We start from the raw sequence: 8,032 nt of genomic DNA on the forward strand, positions 1-8,032 counted from the left end.
GCATTTATTTGGGCAGATATTAACAGTGTTTTAGGTTTGGTGTATCAGTCTGGGGAGCTCTTGTAAGCAATAGTGGTTTAGTGATGGACGTCTCACTCTACCTTTACATCTACTCCTCCCTGGGGTACTAGGTAAGCAGACAAGGGTGAGGGATGAATACCTGGGTCTGAATGAAGGATGCAAAAGAGGAAAGAACATCTGGGACCAGAGAGGTAAAGTGCACGGTGTTGCCTTGGTCATTGATTCTTTTTGAACCCTGAGGTTTATTGGAGAGTCATGGAGTTTGGAGTCTTCTTTGAAAAGAAACTGGGGAGGGACAGGGCTGATATATTCAGGAGGCAGCATTCACATGGACTTTGATATGACTGGTACCCTCTGGGTTTGCGCAGTATGCAACCTGCACAATCATACGTGGCTGCCTGCCATAGGTCCCAGAGTAGCCTACTCAAAATCTCTGGCAGCGTTCCAAATCCTATCTGAGCTCTGTGACTTTGGGCTTTGGTTTCCAGGGAAAGGTAATCTTTCTTCTTAAGAGCTCTTGGGAGGCTAATTGGGCACTAGATTGCCCTGCAAAATCAGAGCCACAAAGGTTGGGTTAGAAAAAGTAAGCTGATAATACAGCCTTGGGTTTTTATCTGAAAAATGAGATAATGATACCTACTTTGCAGGTTTGTCATAAAGCCAAAATAATGTACCTACAGCCCTCAGCACAGAACCTGGAACAATGCTGCTTCTCTCCATTTGCCCCCAAGCTGGTCCTTTCCTGCAGTTCCTTATCTCAGTGAACGGCATTATTATTCATCCAGTTTCTCCAACTGGGAACTTTCTTTTCCTCCATCCCTTCCCCAACCACCATATCCCAGACATCACTAAGTCATCCAGATGACTGCAATGGTCAGCTAACAAGTTGGTCTCCTGCAAGCCACTTTCCCACTGCTACCAGGGAGATCATTGTGAAAGCATCTTTCACATCTGTCCCATCATTCCCTTAAATCCTTATTATCACTTTTCATTGCTCTTTGGAGAACCAACAACACTCTTAACCTGACTCTGGAATCTGACCCATCTGCTGTCCAGCTTCTGCTGGATTCTCCTCCTACCTCCCTAAGCTTGAATAACTCCTACCTCTCCTGGTCAGGTTAAGGAGAAGGGAAGCCTTTTGCTGAATGACCCCTCCCACCCAGCCTCCCCAATTCATGAGTCTAAGTCAGGTTTTGGGGCGATGTTTTTAAGTCATTTACCTCAGCTTGTTATTATATCTCTATTGGGCATGTTTGTTTGATTAATGAGAGTAGGGACCAGGGTCTCTGTATGGGTTTGCTCACCACTGTATCTCCAGAACCTGGTGCAGTGCCTGAAGCTCAGTAAGTAGTTTTTGTTTATTTGCTTGTTTGTTTGTTTGTGAGGGTTTTTTTTTGCCATAAATCATGACACGTTATCTTTAATTAAGTACAAAGACCCTTCCAATCATGTCACCTAGCGGTCATTTCACTGACTGCCCTGTTTGGCTGCCAGTCTCTTGTCTCTCTCTTTAGCAATGGTAAGGCAGATATCTTTTTCTCAGAGAAAAGAAATCCATGGTTTGTTGCCTTTGCAATAACAAAAATGCTGGAGAGTGGGGAGGCAAAGATGTTGCTGTTGGCATCTTTCACAGGAACCACATCAAGAGAACCTGGTTGTCTCTTTCTGCTGGCGATCACACCAATTCTTCCCAAGGTAGCGCCTCTGATCACCATATACAGGTTACCAGTGTCAAACTTGTTGAAATCAGTCATCTTGCCAGATTCCAAATCAGTCTAAATGGTGTCGTTCACTTTGAAGGGGATAGGATGGTGGATGGTGTGAGCATCACGGATCACTAGATGAGGGATTCCTTTTGTGCCCACAAAGATCTTTCTTACTTTGTACAAGTTGTACTTGACTCCTCCGGTATAATGCGATGAACAACAAAGCAACCCTTGTATCACAGATCAGATAGAAATTCTCCCCAGTCCTGTCAATGCTGCTGACATCCTTGAAGCCAGCCGATGAGGTCTATCAATTGGGACCTTGCCAACAATCTTAAGGAACTGCTGCATGCAGATCTTCTTTACTTCATTTCCTGTCAGGGAGTACTTAAGTCTGTTCCTTAGAAAAAGATGAGGGGGAGACACTCTTTGAGCTTGTGGGGATCAGCTGATGGATGAGGAGCAAACATACTGGTCCGTTTACTCAGCATTCAATGCTTTGGAGCTGCTGCATGTTTCAGGGGCTTCTTGGGACCATGAGCCATGACTGTGCTAAGCACAAAAAGAACAAAGTGTTTTTAGAATGAATGAAGCCGTAAGGCAAGAGGCTTGCACAAAGCATGAGACATTGTAGTGGCTTAGTAAAATGAATAAGTGGATGAACAGGTGCAGACTCCTAGAGATCTGAATCTGAAGAGGGGCTGGCGACAGTATAAGGGAATTCTGGTTGGTTTACTAGAAGGAGGTGAGAAACAGTAAGGTCAAGGAGTGCCATACAGCCCTTTTGTATATGGTACACACTTCATACAAAATGTTACTGTAAAATAATGAGGCTAGTTTTTATGCATGATTGCTTGGAATCTGTAAATATTGGTGGAATTAAAACATGAATGGATTGGGGAGAGGCAGGGGAGGGAATGGGGCGCTCTGCAAAACCACATTGGGCAGATCAGCAGACAGAGTGGAACTATTAGAGCCTTAGATCCTCTGCTGTGTGGTCCAAAGGGGAAAAATTAGACTCCCCCAATCCCAGCCACTACACCAAGCTTGCCCAGCTTGCTCTGCTGCTTCTGGGCCAGTACTACTGTCATGAGAGAGATTGGCAGAGAAGATTTTCAGTCCTTGAGAGGAAAGTTGAAGGCCTTCCAGACTGGCCTCATCTGTCAAATGAGAACAATAATATATTAGGGCTGTTGCAGGTGTGCATGTACTAAGATAAGAATGTGTCCTCCACCCACAGTAATAAAAACATGAATAGGACCACGGTGGATGAGAGAGCCAGGAAGTCCTATTTACATTTTATAGAAACAGGGATGATTTTTAGCTCCCTTTAGTTCAAATTTGTTGATTATCTGTCTTAGCTCTAAGAAATAGATTTTTCCACTTAATACCCAAAATAGTCTTGTGAGGTAGCTATTATTTCCCTTTGCAATTGAGGAAACTGAGGTTCACTGGGGCAAGAAGTCTGACCAAGGTTTCACAGCCACTAAAGAACAGAGCCAGACTTTGCTCCCAGATCACCTGACTCCCATTCCAGGACCCTCTGCCACATTCGTGTCTTCCCACCAGATATCCTGGAACATTTAATTCTCTTTAAATAAAACGTGAGCAACTCGGCAGGTTTATGGGAGGGCTGGGTAGTGAGTTCACTTTGACCCAAGAGAGGTTCGTTTCTTTGTTTTTGACTGTTTTATGTTAAAAAGCCCTTGGATAACTGAGTAATCAATCACTATTACTGAGAACCTGCTGTGAGAAAAATATGGTGCTGGGCTGTCTATGATTTGGTTGAATAAATTGGGAGACTGTTTCACTGTCTACCTAGGTGAAAGAAAAATAAAACACTGATAAACTATTTGGAAGATAGGGTCTGTGACTAGTTTTAGAGTGACTGAAATATTGTGGGTATTTAGTGAATTTTTAATAATGAGAATGGCTTTTTAAAAAAAGTTAGAAGTTGTTCCTTATTTGCCATCAAGGTTGTGAGTACAGCTTTTGGTTTTCCAGCTTCCTTCATTGTTTTTTCTTTGTTTTTGTTTTTAACAAATGACAGAGTTTTTAATGACCTACAGTAAGCTTTCTTCTGCTCTTGTTTAGATTTCTTATATTAAAAACTGATGCGTGAAAACATGTGCAAACATTATTTCGATTTAGAAACATATTTAGATTTAGTAGTATTATGTATAAAGAAGTAGTAATTAATACAGTGAAGTTCTCAAAATGCATTTTTTAGGTGACACCTTTTCTCTGTAATTTTGTCATTACCATTTTCTTTATGAAGAGTGTACAATTAAATGTGAGCTCCAGTTCAAATCCCAAATTCTGAATATAGTCTATAAAGTATTCTTTTTAACTCACTATTAATAACAATTTCCATGTGGTTACCAAACACATTCATATACATTATCTTTTTTTTAATTGAAGTATAGTTGATTTACAATGTTGCATTAGTTTCAGGTGTACAGCACAGTGATTCAGTTATACATAGTCTTCTTCCTATTCTCTTCTCTTATAGGTTATTACGAAATACTAAGTATAGTTTCCTGTGCTATACAGTAGGTCCTTATTGGTTATCTATTTTATATATAGTAGTGTGGATGTATGAATCCCAAACTCCTAATTTATCTCTCCCCTCCTTTTCCCTTTGGTAACCATAAGTTTGTTTCCTATGTCCGTGGATCTATTTCTGTTTTGTAAGTAAGTTTATTTGTATCTTTTTCCTTCATTGTTGTCACTCTCTTGCTGGAGACAGAAGAATTGTTTGATTGAGTGAGTGAGTGAGCGTAGGTTGGGGGAGCTCAGCCCGGGTGACACAGCTGGCCAGAAGAGCTGGGATTAGGACTCAAGTTCTCCGCTGTACAGAGCTTCGCTTTTGCTCTCGAGTCTGCCAGCTGAGCAGTGCCTCAGAAAACTGCTGGTTATACTCGGAGACACATATAGGGGTGAAGGAACAGAGGGAGAAAGGAAAGAAGGAAGGTGGAGGTGGAATTGGAAGGGAAATAGGAGAAAAGTGAAGAATAACAGGATTCAGGGGGGAGGCAAGTTTGAAAAGCTGTGAGACATAGAAGGAAATCCTTCCAAAAGCTCAGAATGGAATGATTTGCAAGAGCAAGAGCTCATGTGTCTGGAGTTCACTTTATTTGGCCACATCAGCCAACCCAAGGTCTCCAGAAAACTGAAAATTACACAAAGGCAGCTTTCCTTCAGACACCTGCAATTGAGTACTAAAAACATATATTTATAATTGGTTCTTTTCTCACAGGGAGATCCCCCAGACTCTCTTTCTGAGCCCATTGGTATGATGATACCTGTAAGTCATTTGAAGAATGCTGGGAAAGTAGCAAAGACTCACAAATGTTAGCGCTCATCATCATCCTCATTACTTAATTTGCGCTTTGACAGAATACCACGAGGTCGGTTTCTCAGAGCAGGGTGGTGGGAGAAGTGGTTGCCAGAGGCTGTAATTGCTTATAACTTACAACAGGGGAACTGCACAAACAAAACCAAAATCAAACAAACCTTTAAGAAATAGACCCAGGTTCTCAGCAAGTGTCATTCCATCTGATGTAGGGCAGATGGTCCTAAATACCTGCACAGCCTCCGGAGGCCATAACATCAGTGACAGAAAGTTCACAGAAATGACCCTGAATAGTCAAGGAAGAAAAACTATTTAAGCTCGGTGTCTGTTTAAGAGAAGGTGGGGTACGTGAGCAATTTCAGAAAAAAAAAAAAATCCAACTCAGATAATTAACATAAAAAAATAGAACAGAAATCGTCAGACGGAGGGTAAGCTTCAGTTGTCTGGAAAAGTCCCTTGCATAGGTGACCTCGTTCTTAAGCGAAGCCAGATATGCGAAATGTCATGGTTTATAGCAAGCGATCATGAGTCAGGACGGAGAGTGATGGTGCTAAAAATGTGAGCCTGATGTGGGAAGGCATAAATAGGCCCGTGGCACATACAAGATGGGAGAAGCCCCGCTCTCCACTCCCACCCTGAGTTGAGAACTTAATCTGGTTCTGGACTCGGTAGGGAAGTTGCAGCAATGACCATGGCCTGTAAAATAACATCCCTAAGAACAGCCGGAGAGGGAGGGGCAGCCTGCTGCTGGACTTTCAATTATTTGAAAGGTTTTAATGGAAGATTTCCCACTCATAGGAACCATTTCTTTCTCTCAGTTGAAGAAAATAGGACTTTAATGGCTTTGTTTTACTGTATAGTACAGGGAACTATAAGGGAAAAGAATCTGAAAAAAAATAGATAGATATATGTATGTATAACTGAATCACTGCTGTACACCTGAAGCTACACAACATTGTAAATCAACTATACTTCAATAAAAATTAAAAAAAAAAAAGAATAAGTGGCTTATTTTTAAAGAGGCCCAACAATTCAATTATGTCCTTTTTTTTTTTGCTGTGAAAAATTATCTATTAATTAATTGAAGGGTGCAAGAGAGAGTTGTGCATGCTTGCCTCTTGCTCTCCAGAATGGAAGAAAAGTAAGGGCTGGGGCAGAAGCTCATCCTGACGTAGGAGCATTTTGCTAATCTTTGCGTTCTTCATACACGTTTTCTCTAGCAAGTGGCCTGTGTCGCTGGCCAGACTAGCACCTGGCCCTGGGAGGACAGAAGTGCCCTGACAGGTGGATAGATTAGCTGCTCCCCTGCCACTGGTATGTCTGCGAGGACACGTGCCTGTCTGCTTCCCTGGGAAGGCAGTGTCCCTGAGTCCCTCTGCAGGGAGGCGGGGGGCAAGTCACTCTCTGGCCTCCATCCTCTGCTTTGTTAACACTTACCTCTTCCCCCTGCCCTTAGCAGCCTGATTTGGTTTGTATGCAGCATCTCCTGGCTGAAACACCATGTAGAATTCTCTCACCCTTTGGCAGCTACCATATAAACAGACTCCCAAAGCCACTGACTTTTGGAGGCCTGGATTCTTTCAAAGAAAGGTGAGCAACGTTTTGACCAATCCGTGTGGATTAATACAAACCTCAATTTCAATTCAGGGTTTGTTTTATATTTTGTGTGTTTATCAAGATCATTGGGAGAACTGTTTTTTTTTCTTTTTAGATTGTAGGCAAATTGAAAACATGGTCTTAGGACATGTATATAGGTCATAGAGAAAGATAAACAAGAGGGAGAATTTTATTCTGTAGCTGAATATTCTATTCTTTATTTGTGAATTTGCTTTGTAAGACCCTAACATAAAGCCATGCACAAAGCAAAGCAACCTCATTGGTGTGGAACTGGTCATGAGCTTGCCACTTGGCTGATTTCCCCTGGACCGTGGCCTGAAGCACCATCACTCTTGACTCCAGTCTCCAAAAAAATCCAGACATAAACTCACTGTGGTGGATGCAGATCAAAATACCATTCCAGAACTGGCTTTTAAAATATTTTGAAAAATTCATTAGCTCTCCAAAGTGTTATGTCACTCTGAGCCCTATGAGGGGGGAAAATGTATTTCTCACACCTGTAGAATTATTTCATGCTAAAATAGCCTTCTGATCAAGTATGACATTGCTGTAAAAATCAATTCACACACACAGGGTTTCATAGGCTGGCATTTACATAGACTGTTCTGATGAATCTCATAAACACTGAGTCATGCTTCTTACTGCTGGCCTCTTTCTCGGACTTTTGCTCTCAGCAAGATTTATATACAGCCACCCTGATTGCTGTGTTACACTGGACACACCCTGCCCCGTCACTTCTGGGAATGCTGTGGAAACAGGCATTGGGATTCCACATGTTTAAACACAGCGTTCTATAGCCATAGTCTTTTGTTAGTGATTTCTTGCTTTGAAACTGTTAGTTATTTTAATCACAGATCTTTACATTTGAAACTATTATAGAAGGATAGATCTTTAACATTGAAACAGGTGACTTTAGACTATTTTAACCTCCTAGTATTATGTTTTAGGCTTCATTTATTTATAAAATAAGAAACATTAAAGCAAATTTGGGAAATAGAGGAAAACTGAAAATTAAATGTAAACAATAGAAAAAAGCCTAAAAATTAACCACTTTCATTGAAGCATGACTGTTGGCAATATTATGGCAAAGTAGTTTTCTTAGTTTTTCCTGTGTGTAGGATTAGAATAGGATATTCATATATTTTGGTACCCTGATTTTTATTTTACTTAACATAATTTATTAAATATTTCCCTATGTTATTGCATAGCATTCTGAATCAACATCTTAAATAATAGCATGCATTTTTATAAAGAGGATGGACTGTGGTTAAACATTTTGATTGTCCCTCTTTTTTTGCTGTTGTTAATTACACTATAACAAATATCTTTGTAC

The 8,032-nt window shown here is 41.0% G+C and overlaps 1 pseudogene; it reads right to left on the reverse strand.

Moving 5' to 3' along the window:
- Nucleotides 1–1,488: 1,488 nt before the first annotated feature.
- On the reverse strand, nucleotides 1,489–2,272 carry LOC133097320 (small ribosomal subunit protein eS4, X isoform-like; annotated as a pseudogene).
- Between the last annotated feature and the right edge of the window lie 5,760 nt (nucleotides 2,273–8,032).

The sequence above is a fragment of the Eubalaena glacialis genome, chromosome 9 (genome assembly GCF_028564815.1).
Source record: "Eubalaena glacialis isolate mEubGla1 chromosome 9, mEubGla1.1.hap2.+ XY, whole genome shotgun sequence".
Lineage (NCBI taxonomy): Eukaryota > Metazoa > Chordata > Mammalia > Artiodactyla > Balaenidae > Eubalaena > Eubalaena glacialis.